We start from the raw sequence: 20,626 nt of genomic DNA on the forward strand, positions 1-20,626 counted from the left end.
TAGCCTTTTCCATTACCCTGATGCTACCTTTATCCCCAGCCAAGGAATGTGACAGCAGAGTCACCAATTCACGGTTCCCCAAGGCCTGAGTCACAGCAATCAACCCATTCCTTTACTGCCTGGACCAAACTGGGCTTGGAAGCCTCTGCCCTGCCTTTGAGGTTGTGGGTAGGGTCTGCAGTTTGAACCTCCAACTCTTAGTCTGGGAGGAAAGAGTTGTGAAATGAACCTGGGCTTGTTGCTGGCCCACCAGAATCCTACCTTGGACAGCTCCCCTCCCACTCGCTGATTGGAGAAGAGGGCGAGAACCACAAGTGGATGGTTAGGGGCATCCGAGAGGTACCAGAGGCAACGTTCCAACTTAATGATGATATGGACAGAACTGATCTGCCCAAATATGGAATTCCTCCCAAACCAGAAGCACACTAGATTCCATACAGAATTGGTCATGTCCAACATTTTCTATGCAGCCAAGTTTTTAAGAAACTCTCTGATACTGCTCTGTCCAATACTGTGGCCACCAGCTAGAAATAGCTATTCAAATTGAAATATAAATGTATTAAAATGACACAGCCAGGTGTTTCAGCTGAGGTTAAGCTGGGTGTGGGACAGGGGAGCTCTGAGTCCTCAAGGATCTATTTGTCATGGTGTTCTGCATGGGGAAGACAATGTGTTCTGCATAAAGAATACCAGTCTCATGGGAAGACGGACAGGCAAACCCTACCAAGGGACCCACCCACCAGGGGACCCCGGTTTACCCGGGCATCTTTAGTGAGAAAGCAGAGAAAGGGGAGGCTAAGGGGCTGATTCTGAGTTGCCGAAGGGATTTCAGGATCTTAGGGACTGAGGCCTTCTCTTCAGCCACCGTCATTCCCCTCCTACCACACAACAGCCTAAAGTCTCCTCTCTGGTTAGAAGAAGTCCTCACTTCTCCATCTGTTGAATCTCCTCCTACAAAAGACGCTCAGTTGTATTAGACCAGAGCTTTGATTCCTCTTTGGGCTGCACTGTGCTTGGGATCATGACTTGGGAGCTTGCTTCTAATACTTCCTGGGTTCTCAGCATTCCGTAGAATTTAGTAAAGTGAATCCCAAGAAAGTGAGACACCCCCCCACCTCCAGCAAGAGAAGAAAAGGGGCATAACTCTCTTTGTTGTTGTTTAAGCAATTTAATCCTGTTAAATCTGCAGTCTGGTCTTGGGGGTAGAGAAGGGAACAGGGTCTGTGTGAGAGGGCCTCCTTCATTGGTGGGCCCTTCCTGCTCCTCTCTGACTGTTCAGCCCATGAGCTGGGCCAGCTACAGGAATCTGCCCAAGTCCAGCTACAAACGGAATAACAATCAATGCAGAGTCACTTTTATGCACAAATTTTTAAGTCATTTCCTTCAAAGCAGAAGGAGGTCTTTTACTTTCAGGCAGCTGGCATGCTTGCTAATAAGTCTATTTCTATGGAAATGGGTTTATAATTATTAACTTTTCCTGTTCCTGATCTACCCTTGATAAGCCTTTCAAATTTAGAAAAGTGCTTCATGATCCTCTCAATTTAATAATTACCAACTGCCTTTGAGGAATCTGGATCAGTATTGTGGCCATGAGATATTCATTAGACACTTTTGCCTGGGGTGCAGAAGTGTGTGCACGTATGTACATGTGTGCATGCGTGTGTGCATGTATGTGTTGGGAGGGGTCAGGCAGGAAACGCTGCTTGGCTGCTTCTCCCTGGAGGCACAGCACACAGCATCCTCCCAGAAGGACTTGGTTCTCAAAGCCCTGTTTCCCATGGAAACCTCTGCTTTGATAAAGCTGCACCTCTTCCCTGGGATCCTGAACTCCTGAGGTAGGGCTGAGGCAGCTTTTGAATGCACAGTGTAGCTACAGCTCAGACATACCAGCAAGAAGAAAAAGGAGAGATGGGGGCAGGGGAGGGGTGTGGGGGACCTAAGCCAGAAGCTTGTCCCCAAGGGCCACATCCAGCCATTTCTCAGCATATAATTCATGATGACAATAATGGCTGTTTGGGAGAGGGAAGGGAGGAGACAGGGAGAGGGAAGGAGGGAGGGAGGGATAAATAAGAGAAAAGGGCAGAGACAGAGGGAACCCTTCTCCAGCAAGTTGTGCCATTTACATGTATTATTATGCCCCAACTCCCACAAACTTCTAGATGGTTCTGAGCTACCAGGCTGAGATGTGGACGCTTTCCCCAAATGAGCTTTTCTAGAAATGGAGCAAGACAGGCTGATCTCTGTCAGGGTCTCTGTCTTAAGAGCCTTTCTCTGGCATTAGGTTTTTCAATGACCAAAAAACAAGGTACATACTGACCCCATAATCACATTGAACAAATACCCCCAGAAAAGGATTTGCTGGTTTCTCAGTTGACTATAAGAAGGCTGAACTCTCACTTCCCCTCTAGACTGTTCACTCTGTGAGGACAAGGATGTGCCTGTAGCAGCTGACGCAGGACCCAGATATTGTAGGAATTCAGTGCATGTTTGTTTAATTCATTGAACACACTTACAAGCCCAGTAGGATACCCTGTAAAATTCTAGGAGGTGTCATTCACATTCTGGGAGACAAGGAGCTACCAGTCAGCTGAATTTTGAACCATATTCTTGTGCCTGGCCAATGCGTATATTTGTACTCTGCTCTGAGACGGTATGTCTGTCTCCACTACCACAATGTAATTCTCTTCTTGGTTTTTAAGGCTTTGTTGTTTTATAGCAGTTTTAAGTTCACAGCAAAATTGAGAGGAAGGTACAGGTATTTCCCATAAACCCCTGCCCCCCCCAACAAGACAAGCTTCCCCCCGCCCATCAATATCCCCACCAGATGGTATACTTGTCACAATCAATGAACCTACATTTACACATCACCAGCCAAAATCCATGATTGACATTATGGTTCACTCTTGGTGGTATACTTTCTATGGGTTTGGACAAATGTATGATGATGACATGGATCCGCCATTATGGTGTCATGTAGAGTATTCTCACCATCCAAAAAATCCTGTGCTCTGCTTAATCATCCGTCCTCCACCAGCCCCTGGCAACCATTGATCTTTTACTGTCTCCATAGTTCTGCCTTTTCCAGAATGTCCTATCATTGGAATCTTACGGTATGCAGCCTCTTCAAACTGGCCTCTTCCACTCAGGAATATATATTTGAGGTTCTTCCAACATCTTTTTGTGGCTTTATAGCTCATTTCTTTTTAGTGATGTATAACATTCCATTATCTAAATGGACCATGGTTTATTTAACTACCTTACCTACTGAAGGACATCTTGATCGACATAACTTTTCAACTTCTTTGGGCAAAATACCAAGGATCATGATTGCTGGATGGTAAAGATAAACCTCTTTCTTCAAAGGCCAAAGCCCTATTATAGCACCACAGTCACTACAGTCCCTGGCACATTTATTTATCCAATGACATTTATTAAGAACACATTCTGTGTCAGGCACTGAGAATTCATTGGTAGACAAAATAGAGAAGATCCCTGTCTTACTAATCGGGGAAATAAAAGGTAAGTCCTGGTCATGAAAGATGTTATCATAACAAGAAAATGGAATTAAATATCTTTTTAAAAAGCTATGTACATTTTTCAATTAAAAAATTGTAAATACCATTCAAAAATAGTCCATTTTTACTTTAGAATATAGATTACAACAGGAGACAATGAAAGATGTTTAGGGCCTACCTCTGTAAGGAACTGACATTTGAGCTGAGACCCAGAGGATGAATAGAAACCAAACAGATCCTCAGCAAATGTTTGTTGAATAAATGAGTAAATCTATTTTAAGCTTTAAAAAAAATCATGGGAAAAGTTTATCCCAAACCATCAGCATGAACACAAGGTGCTAAATGCAAAAGAACATACATTCAGTCTTTGTTCAAATACCACCTGCTCAGTGAAGCCTCTTCTGACCACACTATCTAAAGTTCCACTCCCCATCCCTACAGTTCCAACCCTGTTAACCAGCTCTATGCTTTCTATAGCTTTTACCTTTTCACCTAAGTGGTTGATTGATTAACCGGTTATGTTGATTCTCTCTCTCTCTCTCTTTCTCTCTCTCTCTCTCTCTCTCTCTCACATACACACACACACACACACCTATGAATGTGGGATTCTTGCCTGCTTTGCTCATTACTGTGTCCCTAGCACTTAGAACCCTGTCTGGAAAAAAAAAGAAAAAATAAAATAAATAAAATAAAATAAAATAAAATAAATAAAATTAAATAAAATTAAATAAATAAAAATTTTAAAAAAGAACCCTGTCTGGGGTTGGTGCTCATTCAATATCTGCTGAATGAATCAATGAATATCCAACAACAGTTGCAGTGAGATTGCAGAGGAACATGTGCTTAGTGAACCCTAGGACCAAATGTTGGTAGAACACAGATTAGCAAGTCAAGGAAGGCTTCCTGGAGGAGGCTGGATTCAGGCCTTGATCTCTGAACAATAGGCTAATAAGATAGGCAAGTACAGCCCCACTGCTTTGGGTCCTTCATCACACCCTTTCCCCTCCTGACATGCTTCCCACTCCCTGACTGCCCCCAACACCAGTCTTCCCAGAGAGGAAAGGAGCAATCACTGTTCATCAATCCCATCAGCAAGGCAGAGGCTCTGTATTCCATCTCTCTGCCTGTCATGCAGCTCTTTTCATCATGATCTAATGGCCAGATCTCAGAATCTGGCATGAATAAATCATCTCCTTCTGCAATTCCATAAAATCCAGGCACTACCTCCTCATTTCTGTTTTGTCAAAGGCAGTACTGCCTGAGCTTGCTATGGGAAGAATGTTTCACACTGATGAGTCGGGCAGTGGTTGGCAGTCAAAGGTTTAAAAATATTTAGCAGCCATGAGTCTCGAGCAGGAACTTATAATCTTTCGGACTTAACATATTCTCTCCTCATTGGTTTGATTTCCTGAATTCCCATCATCAAATTTTTATATAGAACTTGGAAAAAATTCTGAGACTATGTCAAATGGGAATAGTCCAAGAATAGAGGTTCCCTTATTACATTTCTGGTTGACTAGGAAAAGCTAAATAGAAAGCCCAGAGGTTGCAGTGTGGTCGGTCCATTGGGCTGTACATGGCCAGAGCCATAATTCATTAACTGCCCCCACTACCATGTTTTTACAAAACTTGAATTAGCTGTCAATATTTTTAAATGCAGAGAACCCACAATACACTCCCCGCAAAGAAATGGAATTTCTGGCTTCTTTAGGAAAATGGGGAGACCAGGCAATACTACCCCACATTCCCATGTGGCAACAATCAGCCAAAGCAACAGAATGTTCTCCCCACCAATGGGGCTGACACTCTCCAAGAGGCCACTTTATTCATTGATCGTGTCCCTGGGGTCCTTATAGACATTTGTGATCTCTAAGAAAACACATTTTGGTTTTGACCTTGTAGTAAACACCTTGAGAGCTGTGTTTCCAGCTCATACGTGATTCCTCCTTCTCCTGGGAATGTGTCTCCCTCCACCCTCCTGCCTTAGTATCATAGTGACACCCAGCCCCTAGCTATGGCTCTGGACTCAGTAGTGAACTCGGACCTCAACTAGGTGAGGAACGCTTCCTAGCAATGTGAAATCCTACTAGAAAATTTGCAGCTTGGCACAGAAAAAGTTCACAGTGCCCACAAACAAGTTGTACACAAATGTTCATTGTGGCATTTCCCATAATAGCCGAAAAGTAAAAACAATCCAACTGTCTGATGAGTACAGGGCTTCTTTTGGAGGTGATGAAAATGTTCTGAAATTAGGTAGTGGGGATGATTCCACGGATTTTATGAATCTACTAAAAAACCACTGGATTGTACACTTTAAGAGGATGCATTTTATATAGTACGTTAATTATATTTTAATTTTCTTAAGTGAAAACAAAAAGCGAAAGGGAAAAAAATCAAGTCACAAAAGGATATATATGGCATAATACACTGTACAAAAATGGTAAGTGCATGGGTAACCATTCCTTAAACAGCTTATATTAAAAACCATAAAAACATGCAGTGACGATAATGTCCACCTCAGAGAAGAAAGAGAATGAAATCAGCAAGAGCCACATGAAGGCTCTGATTAGAAAGGTAATATTTATTCCTTTGAAAATGTGAAGAAAATAAAGCCAGATAGTAAGAAAAAAAGAAGCTGGGGGTGGGACAGTGAATGTGTGCTATATTGTTTTCCCTGCGTTTTTCTAATCAAGGGACATTTTATTGAAACATAAACATTCATTTAAAAATAGAAAGCTACCATCCTCAATTCTCTCTCTCGTTTGGTTTCTTCACCTTTTGTTTGACTCCCAAATATGTGTTTCTGCGGGCAGCAGATGGGATGTCCTCCAACTGCCTCCTAAGTTAGCTCATGAGAAGGCGGCCATCCCGTGGACCCACTTCCCAACTATGGGAAAAGGAAACTATATAGTCTTTTTCTTTTTCTGTTTTGAAATATATTAAAGCACCTTGCAGGCTGCTATGGGTGACCTGAGTTTTGCTTACCAAGATTTTCCCAGAATGGGAAGCAATAAATCCCAGTAACGAGCAAACACTCAGGTATCTCTACTTTTTCAGCCGCCAAACTCAGGACCTACGTCTCACACCAACACTCTCTCACTTCCAGCCTATTTGATGCTGATATCACTATGACAAGCCCAGAGACAGCTAAGGCAATTGGCACAATTAATTTTTTTCTTCCCTCTGCCTTTATCTTTCTGACAACGTCCCAAAAACTCTTCCAGGAAGTGATGGCCCAGAAACCATCTCTCACACCAACTTCCTAAATGCAACTTTTTCGAGTCGGCCCCCTGTTCCTTCCTATCGCCAACCTTGAGGAAAACTCCTGTTATGGAAGATGACTCGTGGAAGCCACTGCCGTTAGGTCCCCTCCAAGAGGGAAGGCAAAGCCATGCTGACCAGCACATGAGATAGCACCAGGGGCTCTGGCCAGTACATGGGGCTGGGCTTGGGGTCTTGTTAGCTCTCCTCTGCATTCTCGAGACATTCTCAGCCACACCTAAAAAATGGAGTTGGGAATCATAATGCTAATTTTATTTGTTTATTTTTTTTAAGTAGGGTCAATGCAGGGCCTGAACCCATGATGCTGACGTCAAGACCTGAGCTAATATCAAGAGTCTGATGCTTAACTGACTGAGCTGCCCAGATGCCCCCCGTAATGTTAATTTTTAATAACTCATGTTTAATAACATTACTAATAAACATAATTTTTGAATAAAAATATATTCCTAGGATTCAAAATTCTAAAAATATAAAGAAGACAACAATGAAACATCCTTTTTCCAGACGACTGCCCTCCAGACCCCAGCCCCTCTCCCCTCGCCAACCAAAGTTATTATTCATTTTCTTACTGGCCCTGCCTTGCTCTTCCACACATGCTGCACACTGAATCCTCTGTTCTGCCTCTAAAGCACTGGTCTCTGACCCAAAGAGACGGAGCACTCTGGCAGCTCTCCTCCCTGACAATGGAAGCCCCCGCCAGGAAGTGAGGACAGAGCTGGCCATATGGCCTCATCAGATCACAGGCGCCGGCCAGCGAGGGCAACCGCCTGCATGCCCAGTGCCCAGAGGGGATGCGGTGAGCTGCATTCCTGGCAATAGCACAGGGAAACCCCGGCTGAAGCAGGCCCCACAGCAGGGAGGGGAGCCTCCAGGACTGACCACGGTCTGCCACCAGAGTCCATGCACAAGGCACTAAATGTATCAGTCACTCATCTGTGCCTGCACATTACTGAGAGATGACAATGCTCCCACCCAGCTCTGCACCAGGTCCGGTTACACATACAGTGGGGAAATGAAGAGCAGAATTGTACTCAGAAAATTCTAGTTACTTTTCAAAGAGTCTGCTTCTGAGCAGAAACCTTACTCCTGCCGTGTTGCCCAGGATCACTCTGCACCTGTACTGGGAAGGGCCTCATTAAATGGGGATTCTTCTCCTGCCTAACGGGTGGGTTGGCTCCTCCAAGTGAGAGCAGCTACTAATGAGGCCAGGGTCCCGGGGTTGTGCCCTATACATGCTGGTTAGCTGGGTTCTTCTAGGTGCCAGGAAGGGCATCCTGCAGTCAGGCACCCTGCAGACTACCCTGGTCACCAGGGGCCAGCCAGCAGCTGCAATCAGTGCCAATTTATTCCTGGTCCTGGTGTTTTCCCTGCTGAGATACGGGTGTAACATCCTGCACAAAGGATTACTCTTGGCTCTCCATTACAGGGACTGCAACAATTAGATGACCAGAGCTGTGCTGGGGGCCAGCCTAGCGAAGATCAGGCCGGAGTTGGGCCACCGGCACCACTCAATCAAAAGATCACTCACAGTCCCCAAGACCAGTATCTCAAGGCCACAGACATCTGACTGTAAGTGCTAGGCGAACTCACTGCTCGCAGACAAAGGGCTGGGTCTGAGGTGGAAACATGAAGTCTTACCTACAGCCTGGACTTTGCTCTCCAGATCCAGATTCTTTTATCCAGCTGCCTATTGGACAGCTCCTGATGCCGAGCTCATGCACCTCACCAAGACCACCCCCTGCGTGCTCTCCCCCATCCACCTCTCTAGTTGCTCAGACCGACACCCCGTTCATCCTGAACCCCTCTTTCCTTTGTAGCCCACATCCCATCTGCCCAGAAAGCCTGCCAGTTCTACCTGGGAAACATACATCTTTAATACTTTCACGCTCCCATGTCCACTCCTGTCATATACTTCCCTACACAGCAGCCAGAGCTCTCCCGTTAAAACAGAAGTCAGGTATTTTCACTCTCCTGTGCAAAATCCTTGAGGAATTCTCACCTTGTTCATATAAAAGCACACATCCTTACAAAGACTTATGAGGCCCTCCACACCCCAGGACCCTCACCCCAGTGCCTGCTACCTCCCTGACACCTCTGCTGTCCCCTGCCCTTTCCTCACTCTGCAGGCCACAGCGGCCCCTGCTGCTCCACCAGCACCAGGCAGCGGCTCTCCCTCCTCCCTGGGCCACTCTTCCCTGTGACATCGGGACCATGTACCCCTCACCTTCAGGACCTGCCTCAATTGTCATCTTCCAAGTGAGGTCCTCTTTGGTGATCCCATTGAAAGACCCATCTCCTACACTGCCCATCCTTGTCACCCTCCCCTTCTTTTTCTGCATAGCACTTAACATCACAAACTATTTATTTACTAGCCTTGTCTATGGGCTGTTTCTGCCTCCTAGATTGTAAACCCAGTGGGGGCAGGGATTTCCCTTTATGTTCCCTCAATACCTCTGAGACCTAGAAAAGTATCTGGCCCATAGTAGGCACTCCATAAATATGTCACGAATGAATAAATGATCTGTGAGCCTCGTAGTTCATGCTTTAACACCATACTTCTATGGAATCCTCAGAGTGTGCATGTATGAGTACATGTGTAGGTACGTTTTGATCTCTGTGTATGAGGTCGTTCCTGTCTGTTCCTGGCTAGGTCTATTCCATTCTCTCTCTCTCTCAATGTAATATTCATTTATGGCCTCTTCACTGTCCTCCCTAATAGACTGGACTGAGAGTCAGCTTACCCACATGGGGACTTCCATCAGTCTGTAAGTCATAAAATGGAAAATTCACACAATGCTTGTCCCTGTTTCCAAGTGTCTGCATCTTTAGGTCACTCTCTACACCCTTCAGATGGCTGTTTCTGCATGATCTCCAGTTCACAGCTGTCCACTGTGAGTATGAACATAATAGCAACTCCTCAGCCATCACTGGACTGCCATTCATCAATGTTAATTTTTTTAAAGATTTTATTTATTTATGAAAGACAGAAAGAGAAAGCATGAGTAGGGGGGAGGGGCGGAGGGAGAAGCAGTCTCCCCTGCTGAGCAGACAGTCCCATGCAGGGCTGGATCTCAGGACTCTAGATTATGACCTGAGCCGGAGGCAGACACATAACTGACTGAGCCATCTAGGCATCCCAATGCTAATTTTTTAAACTGTGGTAAGAACACTTAACATGAGATCTACCTTTAGCAAATTTCAAGTGTACAATATAGTACTGTTAACTCCGGGCACAATGTTGTAGAGCAGACCTCTAGGACATATTCATCTTGCATCTAGTGCTAATGTTTTGAAGGCAGGCACTGTTACAATGGGCTCAATAAAAAATAGACTACAAGAATCATTTTTCCAAGAGGTATCACAAATGATAATGGTTATCAGCTTTCTCTAAGAAGGTAAAATATTTACCTCGATTTGGGCATTCCCAAAGTTCATGGCACCTCCAAATCACCAGGAATTATTTCAACACCATAAGAGCAAACAAAGAACTAAAGACAAAGGAGACAGACAGACAGATACCCTGAAGTATTAAAGGAACCCAAATAGAGTCTCTAACCTCATTAACCTCGAAATTGAGTAGAGCTAAGAGAAGCCCACAAATACATTGACATTCTGAACACCACTTGGGTCAAAAATCAGATTAGAATTCTTGTAACCTTCAATTTACCTGGAGGTTTTTCAATAAATGTCAGCTGGGCAGAAATTCAATGGAAGTGATTTGCAGGCTCCTGTAATCCCAGTGTGTAAATCTCCCTAAATGAGGAGCCCTCCTTCAGGAAACAGGAATTCTCCTGTCACCAATTAATTAAAACCCAATGATCCCATCCCATCCCCTACTTTGCCCACTGTATTAATTACAAGAGCTTCAAAATCTTTCTTATAGCCAATTACTCTACAGTAATTAGGCCTTAGTCTTAAGTCAACCACAATTAGGAAGGATTTGTGCATGTGACTTCTTTGACTTCTCCCTTTGCTGATTTTATCTATTCGAGCACACCTGAAATTCTTTACATGGAACGAGCCTATTCCTGTTCTGCTGTACTTTGATTAAGAGAAACTAATTTGGTCCAGAGGAGCAAGTATGTGCTCACTTCGGCAGCACATATACCAGAGGAGCAAGTATGAACCAGAATCAGGCATGCAATAACAGAGAACAGTAGTCAAAAGCTGGACAAGATGCATGGATGAGATGGTTCAGGACAGGGAAAGACTTTCCTGTCCAGATTCTGGGGAGGGGAACCTTGGGTTCACATAGGATTCATAAACTGGCATCTTAAACCTGCCCAGAGCTCACCCCACATCAATCTCAGCTTCACAAACTGGTCCACCTGTGCATGTCCTCAAGAAATGAAAATGATTCCAGATAATGATAATATCTGAAGTGAGTCAACACCAGGTCAGACCCTTGGAGGAAAAAGACCATTAATTGGCCTAGAACAATAGAACGAAAGGTGACATCTGTGCTGGCGCCTGAGCCAATCTGCTCTAATGAGGGGCTCTGTGGCTGTGTGGTAGCCATTAGACTAGCTGACCCGTGGTACCATGAGCATGCCCCCTTGTACCCAGCACCCCTGGGGAGGGGTGTGAGCATCCTGGGAGACTGAACACAGATGAGGACTCAAGCCTGACATCCGGGCAAAGAGAAATCCCTACTTCAGCTCCCAACCTTCAAGGTCAGGGCCTGCAAAGCCAGTTTCTTTGAAAACTCCATTCAGTCTTAAGGAAACAATTTGTCTGCTTTCTCTGATATAGCCTGGTTGATTCACCCTTATGAGAGATGCTAGGAGTCTGAGACCACAATTTCTGAACACAGAATGAGAACACGTTATTGGAAATGTGTGAGCTTCTAATGGGAACCAAGCATCTGAAGCTGGGACTGTCCCAGATCATCAAGGTCAAGCATGCCTAGGAAGACATAAAAAGAAGCCGTTGTCTATATCCATCTCTAATTATGCCAGAGTTTCACAAACCTATGCTCTTTGTGGGTCTCTAAGTTCTGGACTATAACTCATTCATTCAAACATTCAGTTAAACGTGCCTGAGCATCTATTGGTGCCAAGCTTTGGCCTCAGCACAGGGGATGGGGGTAGACATAGCAGGTGAGGCACCTGGTCTCCTGGAGTTGATATTCTGGTGGAGGGAAGCAATTAACATGCTAATAGGAAAACAAATGAGGCAATTATTAGATAATGGGTATAGTAGCCATTAATGACCTTCCCTAAATATTTCCAGCTCCCCATTTTCTGGATGTAGGGAGAGGACTGTACTTCTGGCTCACATGACACTGAGTGGAGCCAAGTGACCAACTGTGACCAGCACATTTTGTGTCCTTTCCATGCAAGAGCATTTGTCTCTACTGCTCAATGCCACTGCCACCAGCAGCTCCCAAGGTGAGGTGCTCTTTTGGTCACTTGAGGAGCTGATGGTCAGGTTCCCCCAGATGAACTTCAGTGGGTTTGAGAAATGAATCTCTGTTGTTTTAAACCACTGAGACTGGGGGTGTCAGTGGTCTGTTTTCACAGCATCAACTAGCCCTTCCTGACTGATGCAGAGATGAGGGCAAAATGCGATAAGGTGGTGGGGCTAGGGTCAGTCAGATAGAGCCATGAAAGGAGCCCTCCCTTAGAAGGGGTATTTGAGAGCTGAGATTTTGGTGGAAGACAAGGATCAGTGTTCCAGACAAGGGGAACAGCAGGAGCAAAGGCTCTGAGGTGCTTAGAAGATTGCCATGTGCAAGCGCACATGTCCTACACACAAATGCACACCTGCACCCTTGTATATGTATATGAACACATGGACGCACACACACAAACACTAGCACAAACTCACAGCAGGAGTGATGAGCAAGGGGAGAGGGTGAGTGGGCAGCAGCCCTGAAGTCCACCTACAAATGCTTGCACGGGCCAGCCTCCATCCTGGAGAGACAGTCACCAGTGATGTAGGCTCTTTGCACCAACCTCAATGTCCCGGCAAGGGGCAGAGCTTTCTGGAGACCAGCTGTAGTGTGGATCCCCACCTTGGCTATAGAGGCCTAACCTCATCCCATTCCCTATTAGCATTAATTAAAAGTCCCAAGCACTGAGACAGGCAGAGAAATAAGAGGTGTCACAGTTTCACAGCCTGGTTAACTTTCTCTACAAGCCAAGGCCCTAAGCCTGGGTACTTTGGAACAGTGCCCCTCTGGTGCCAGGGCACTTTGTCACAGCCCTCTGGTGCAGGCTCTCTGGTTGCAAATGCCACACAATGAGATGACTTCAGAAACATGGGATCACTGGCTCACAGGGTTACACTGAGCAAATGGTAGACATCTGGCTCCAAGGTCATTATTAGATATGGCTTTTATGAAAAGAGCAGAGGTCTAATTAATTAACTGTTTACACCCTAAATAGTCTGTGCTACTACACAGAGAAGGGTCTTTGTGAGCACTAAAAGAAATGGGGGTGGAGGACACTAAAAACTTGTGTTCCATATGGAGGGGACTCTGAGCGAGCAGAATTAAGCTCTCCACACGTAAAGGGCACCTGTCTCAGGAAGGAGACAGAAGAGGTTGGCAAAGGGCTGACAGGGCACAAGGGAGATAGTTCGGGGGGCAGTCCTGGACCCAGCCAGCACCCTCGACTTGTCCCCAGACAGCCCAGTGTTCCAGCCAAAGCATTCCCTTGGATATTTGGATATTTGGTGAAGTTGATTTAAGCTACTTTCTGCTTGCAATGAAAACACTGATGTAATATGACAGCATTAAAGTCTATCATGAGGTGCAGATGCAGTGTTTTATGATCCACCAGTGGCATGATTTTACTTGCTTCATCATTCCAACTGTGATGACTTCCACTGGCATTTAAGCATATTTCAATTGATAGATGGGGAGAGACCAGTAGAGCCATAAATCCGTTATCAACTGCCAGAGACACCTCTCTTTTTAAAGCCTGGTACTTTCTTCCGTGGCCAGCCTAATCTTTCCAGAAGATGGACCGAAAGCCAGTGTGAACCCTTTCTAAGATGCCTAAATGACAGCCACTTACCATGATCTGTCTCTCAACCTCATGCTACAAGCCTGGCTTGAAACTTCCAGGGAGACCATTTTCCCATTTTTTTCTTCTGTTTCAAAATCCAGAGCTAAGTGGCTAGCATAACACCATAGCGCAAACAAGCGTAGAGCTCACAATCAAAGACAATACAGATTCGGGAGGACAGGACACCATGTTGTCACAACCCAAATGAATCGAAGTGAATGCACCGTCCCCAGCAGCCCCTCAACTCTCTTGCACTATAAAGGTTCTGAGAATTCTCTTTAGCAAGTGCAGCAAAGTATTACATTTTTTAAAGGACTTGATATGAAAAGCCCAAGTTGTAGCCGTGACCTGCCATCAAAAGAAGGCTTGACGTCTTTCTAGCCCTAGCACACATGTGATGCAGTGGGAGATGGTCTCTCCATTCTGCCCAGCGTCCCTGACAGGAGCCTTGTTCCCAGAAGAGATAAGCAAACTCAGAGGTGTCTGCTGCTAGGCACACAGAGGAGCCAGAGCACCAGAGGCCAGTGGATCACCAGCAGTCCCTAGGGGAAGCAGGACTCCACTCATATTGGTTTAGTGGAATAGCACTGGATGAAGAGAACATCTGATTTTCAGAGGAAGGAGGATGGTCAAGAGAACTGAGAAGGGATGTTAGGAGACTCAGAAATGAGCAACAGCACAAAGCTGTGCCCACCCAGGTTTGAAGGGCTGGCGGGAACATAATGTTACTGTGGCCCCGGGAAAGCTGGAGCCCTGGCAGGATGCAGCCATGCAGGAAGGAAGGAGTACTCTGGCCTCCCTCTGCTGACCTTCTGGTCTCCTGCAGCACCCTGCACTGGCTGAGCTCAGCCAGAAGCCAGCAGTGAGGGAGGCCTGGTGAAGCAACCCATTGGCATGAACCCCCCACCCAAAGTGCATAGCACAGAAGAGTGGAAGGAGTGGGAAGTGGGGCCAACAGAGAAGTACACGCCTAGTATTCAAGGTTCATGTTGGTGTGACCCCAAGCTACCCTCCAGGTTTATTTCCCATGCCCTGCAGCGTGGGCTTCGCAGGATGCCAACATGCTCCCCCAGCTTGTCTTTCAGTGAGAGATTCTGGGGGACATTAGGGGACAGAAGGGAGATACATGGCGATACTGATCTACTGCAAGTTTTACCTGTTGCAAAGGTCCTCCCAGCACACTTTCCTGCCTTCACCTGAGCAGTCCCTGACCCAAGAACGCCCCTGACACCTGCTTCCAGCAGTCTGGGGAGAGAAGACCTCACAGCGCTGTGGTGAGGAGTAAATGGGCCAATGTGTGCAGCACCTAGAAAACTGTTGTCACACGTTTCTGCCCACAGAGACGGGCTTCTGTGTCCCTGGGTAAGCATCCCACTCTTCACACTCTCACAGAGCACTCTGTGCTTCCCCCTCATAATGCACATCACAACCCTCTCTCTGCCAGCACTCACCAAGTTCCAGCCACTGGCCCCACCGTGGTGTGTGGAGCTGTGAGGGGCCACCTTGGGGGGAGTTTTGGAAAGGCCAGGGTACATGGGGCACAAGATGCCCAGTAACCTGGCCACATTCCTGCTGCCAGGTGTAGGGTGCATGCAATTAGCTGCGTAAACAGCAGGAGGCAGTGTGTGGAGGACACTGCGAAGGGCAAGGCTACTTAGGAGTTCCATCAGGCATTGACCAAGGCCTCTAGAGTTTCACTGAACACATCACAGTAGGCACAAGGAGTTGGAGACCCTGTTCTGCAACCCAGTCCCAGGAAGTGAGGAGGGAGGCAGTGGCAGGGCTCTCTCAGAAACCCAAAGAAACCATATCCCCCTGACTGCTGGCCACTTGCCCAAAAAAGGATGATTGGTCCTCCTTGATTAGATTTGCCCCTTTTCAATTAATGTTCCTAAAGTCCCATTTATCAATTTGGTTTGTCATTCTGACAGCTGGCTTTCCACACTCCCTTTTACCCCAACCCCGCTTCCCAGAGAGACAGATTGACTTTTCCATTCCTGCTCATTAAAAACAGTCTATTTTGGGGATCCCTGGGTTTGGCACAGCAGTTTGGCGCCTGCCTTTGGCCCAGGGAGTGATCCTGGAGTCCCGGGATCGAGTCCCACGTCAGGCTCCTGGCATGAAGCCTGCTTCTCCTTCCTCCTGTGTCTGCCTCTCTCTCTCTCTATCATTCATAAATAAATAAATAAATAAATAAATAAACAAACAAACAAACAAATAAATAAATAAATCTTTTTTTAAAAGTCTATTTTAAATATTTCTTCCAAGGTAGCCTCAGGTAAAAGCAAAAAAGAAACCTCCTGGTCTTTGGTGCAGGGAAAAAACTGGCTGCATTTTCTGCCCGTGTCAGGCCCCCACAGTTGAATCAGATACCTACTAACCCACCGAGTCAGCGGGCCACACAGCAGCTGGGGATGGACTGAGCTTGATTAGGTTCAGGCAGGCCAGTGGCCACCCACAGCAAAAGACCCCACACTACTACTGGCTCACAAGTGTACACAGAGCCACACTGGAGAGGGTGGAAGGGTAAATACATGGCTCTCAACTCTTAGAGAAGTATTCTGAGATGTTGGTATCAAAGGCACCTGAGTGGCATTGCCTGAACATGCAGTGAACTGTATGACATGGGGCAAAACCCAACAAGCCCCGGTGCGTCATGGCTTCAAAGGAAACTTGACTGATGCAAACCTATAAGTTCAGGATTGGTAATCACTCAGACAAGCCTACCTGGGTTCATCTTTACCTTGGAAGGGACGCATATTTAGTTATTTACTGCCACATGACAAATTATCCCCAAAACTGGCGGATTAAAACAATAAACATTATTTCACAGTTCCTTTGGGTCAGAAATTAGGGAGAAGCTGAGCTGAGTGGTTCTGAGTCAGAGTCTTTCGTGAGGCTGCAATGAGGATGTCAGCAGGGCTGCATCATCTGAAGGCCTGGCTGGGGCTGGAGGATCTACTTCCAAGATGGTGCACTCACATAGCTGTTGGTAGGAGGCCTCAGTTCCACATCAGTGGCCTTCTCCAGAGAGCTGCCTGAGTGTCCTCATGACATGGCAGTTGGCTTCCCCCAGCATGCAAGATCCAAGAGAGAACGAGGGAGGGGTGACACCTTCTGTGACTTGGTTTCTGAGGTCACACACCAATACTCCCACCATAGTGAATTCTTCAAAATGAGTCACTAAGTCCCATCCACACTCAAGGGGAGAGAAATTAAGCTCTACCTCTTCTTGAGAGGAGTATCACAGGAATGTGTATACCTGTTTTAAAACTACCACAGGCCTCCTGAGCAAGCATCAACAAGAGTTGAACTCAGGACCTTTAGGTTAGACATACTTGGGTTCTCATCACTGTGTCATAAACTTACCTGGGTTTAACCCTTCAAACCCCACATTCCTCATCCATAAATGAGGATAATATCTACATTGCCTAGTTATTGTGAGAATCTAATTAGATAATAAGTGCAAAACATCCACCACAGTGCCTGGTGCATAGAAAGAATTCAATTCATCATAATTAATATCTTAATTGCTATGAGGAGTAAAGAAGAGCCACTTGGCACTCTGCACAGTTCATCTCTAGTGTCATTCCCACCATAACATGACTAAAACATCACAGATGGATTTACATAGCCAAGTAATAATTTGTTTACATATATAACTGGTAAGTTTTGAGTAGTGCCCTAAAAACAACATGATATAAGGTCACTGATGTCTCCAAGATGTCCTGAGTTTACACGATCAATGTCCAAATTTCATAAAAGTTCACAGGTGGGTTCTGCCATCAAAAATTGTCAGAAATACCTGAGGGTCATACTTCAGCCCTCTTCCACCTAGGACCGTTCAAACTGGCTGCCTCCTTTTTTAAGAGAAATAGATCAGAGAATTGTGAGTATGATATCATAGGAACATTGACCCAGGCACCAAAAATACACACGTCCAATGTGATACTAATATTTATACCGACAGCACAGACTTGGCTACATGCTAGCTGACCGAGGAACCAGAAAGCTCATGCAGACAAACCCAGACACAGGAAAAGGGATGGCTGCACAGGCAAATAGTGATTGTAGATGTGTCACTTCAGGAAAAACATCTCTCAGAACCAACATCCGGGAGAAAAAAAAAAAGCAGATGGGTCTCTCTATGACTACATGCTGAAATGTGGTAAACCCGTTTCTTCAATTCAGTCTCATTCCTAACGCTAGCTAACCTTCTTAGTAGACGAGGGTATCACCTGCAGGTATAGAGTGTGTCCCTCCCTTCCAGCTGTGGCAGTCAGGCCTCTGTGTTGTGAAGCATCCCAAACTGACTATCCAACAGCTGGCTGTGGGTACAGGCAAGGCCCAGAGAAAGAACTACCCAGCTGAGCCCAATCAAAATTGCAGACACAGATAATAATGCAGTAAGCAAATGGTTGTTATCTTAGAGAACTTCACAGCAGGGTGATTTGTTTTACAGCAGAAACTGACATGTAATCCTCATGCCCTATTCCTATCCCTGTCTTGGTGCCTCGGGTAGACATTCTGTACAGTGTCAGGGCTATAGTACTCAAACGCTTCCTCCTCCTTCTTCCTAACCTTGATTTCCTATTTAATAAAATGTTTATGTTAGAGCTCTGGAAGATACTGTCTATCAAGTGAGGAAAGTTCCTTCCCATGTCTACTTTGCTAAGAGTTTTGGCATAAATTAAGAGCTAAAATAGAAACTGCTCTCATTCTGTACACGCTGAGCAGCCCTTTCCAGACAAATGGAAAACTTCTTCTAGCAGACCACTTCAGGAACATATTGAACTGCTAACAATGGAGGAGACAAGACCTACACACAGAATAATAATAGAGGACCACAGATGATCAAATGATGAATACAGAAGGCATGAGCTCAAGTTCAATGTAAGTTCAGAGGAGAATATGAACTTTTTTTTTTTTAAATAGATGATGGGAAGGAAACAAGTATTTTGGTGAGAGCAAAGCAAGAGATGAAGACATGGCATAAGGATAGAAGACAGCAAATGTGCCTGACAAGAGCATCAGAGCAATCCTGCATGTTCAGTTTGCTACTTCTTCTGGGGCATAGAGGCAGGCTATGCTTTCCAGGCCGCCTTGAAGTTATATCTCCACATATTCACCAAAGAAATGTGGGTAAAGGTAATGTAAGCCATATCCAGGCCTGGCCTTTGAAAACATCCTATAAGATCTTCCAGAGTTCCCATGGAAACTCCAAGGGTGGTGTGGCCACAGCATACTTTGCAGATGGCACAGGCACAGGACAGAAGCACACAAAGTCCTTGACCACTGTTGAACTTGGATGCAGCTATTTGGATGTAGCTCAGAAACCCATACAGGCCTCGCTGGACTATGTCAAGCCACTGAGATATGAGGTTATTTGTTACAACAGCTAACATTAATTATACTCACTAATGCAAAGAGCTACAAAGGGCAGAGTTCAAAGAATCCAATAACTTGAATGAATATCCTAGCAAATTCCTCAGTGACCAGCTACTCTGAGACCCACTGGCCTGCAATTCTGGCCGGCAACTTCCTATTTTCAGAGATAGCCTTCATTTTTGGAGCTCAGGAAGAAAGAACCTTATTGTATTTTCTGGGAAGTGATGCACTTATAATAAACCTACTTCCAACAAGGCTGCTGAAAAATGGGGTCACGAAACATATGCTAAATCGTACTTTCAAAGTAAAAGGTAGGGAATGGACTGAAGATTTCTGTTCCCAAGCAGACAAGAAATGCAGCGGCCCTAGGTACAGGAATCCAGACTTCCCTTCAGCAGAAACTTCAAAACAACAGCAACAATCCAGTAAGGGGAAGTAGGACAGGAAATGCTATTCAGGGTTGTACATCTTCCTTGAGTGATCTTCAGATTGTCCAGGTTTTTACCCAATCCCCTACCTTCAGCTAGCAGAATAACACAAGCAAGCCCCATCAGAACTGACCCATCTCAAAGGAACACGATAATTAATTCCAATGAAGATAATAAGTCAGTAAAAGAAAAAAACTAGGACAGTCAGTAATTATGTACATTTGTCTCTTGACACCAGGAAATAGCAATATAACAGTGACCACACCCTCAGGGGTTCTTACAGAGCCTGAAAGCGTCCTATTTAGAAAACAATTTTACTCAATGGCAAAGCAATGTCCTGGGGTGGGGGAGGGGGTAGAGGCTCCTGAAGCTCTGAAAGCAACTCTCAAGTCCTTTAAACAAAATACTGAAATGTGTGCCATGATCCTACATGATCCCAGAATTGCCTGCACCTGCAACAGACTGATGTTAACAATCACCTACTCTGTTCTAATAAAACCTCAGAAATATGTTTCTTGGTCAAACTATCCTGACGCATCCAAGATCACACAGCCAGCAAATGGCAGGATCAAGATTTGACCCCCAAACAGCTGAGCACTACTATTACTCTTTCCCATAATCAATACACTATAATAATACCCTAACAATGTAACTCACTAGTACTACAACACACTAATAACACAATACAATGCAATAACACACTATAATGAGGCAAGGATCACACCTGATACTATACTAATGCTCTCTTCACTGAGAAATTATCCTAGTGGTCTCCTGACCAGCTTCTCCTTGCTCCAAAAAATTTCTTTAACCAAGCAGGTCTCAGAACATAGAGGAATACAGCATTATCTAGCCATCAATTATATTTCTTCCAGGGGTAATTCTATGATTCCAACTGTACCACCACCACTCTGCTCATATCTGTTTAAATATGCACACACATGCGTGGGCATATCATTGTCCTAGTCCCAAGCAATTCCAGTATTGCCAATACCTAACT

The 20,626-nt window shown here is 45.3% G+C and overlaps 1 protein-coding gene across 4 annotated transcripts in view; it reads right to left on the reverse strand.

The window, feature by feature from the left end:
- The window catches only part of TMEM132B (transmembrane protein 132B), a 409,478-nt gene that overhangs the window by 97,088 nt on the left and 291,764 nt on the right, over window positions 1-20,626 (reverse strand). The window lies entirely within an intron of this gene.

This window comes from Canis lupus, chromosome 26 (assembly GCF_011100685.1).
Source record: "Canis lupus familiaris isolate Mischka breed German Shepherd chromosome 26, alternate assembly UU_Cfam_GSD_1.0, whole genome shotgun sequence".
Classification (NCBI taxonomy): Eukaryota; Metazoa; Chordata; class Mammalia; order Carnivora; family Canidae; genus Canis; species Canis lupus.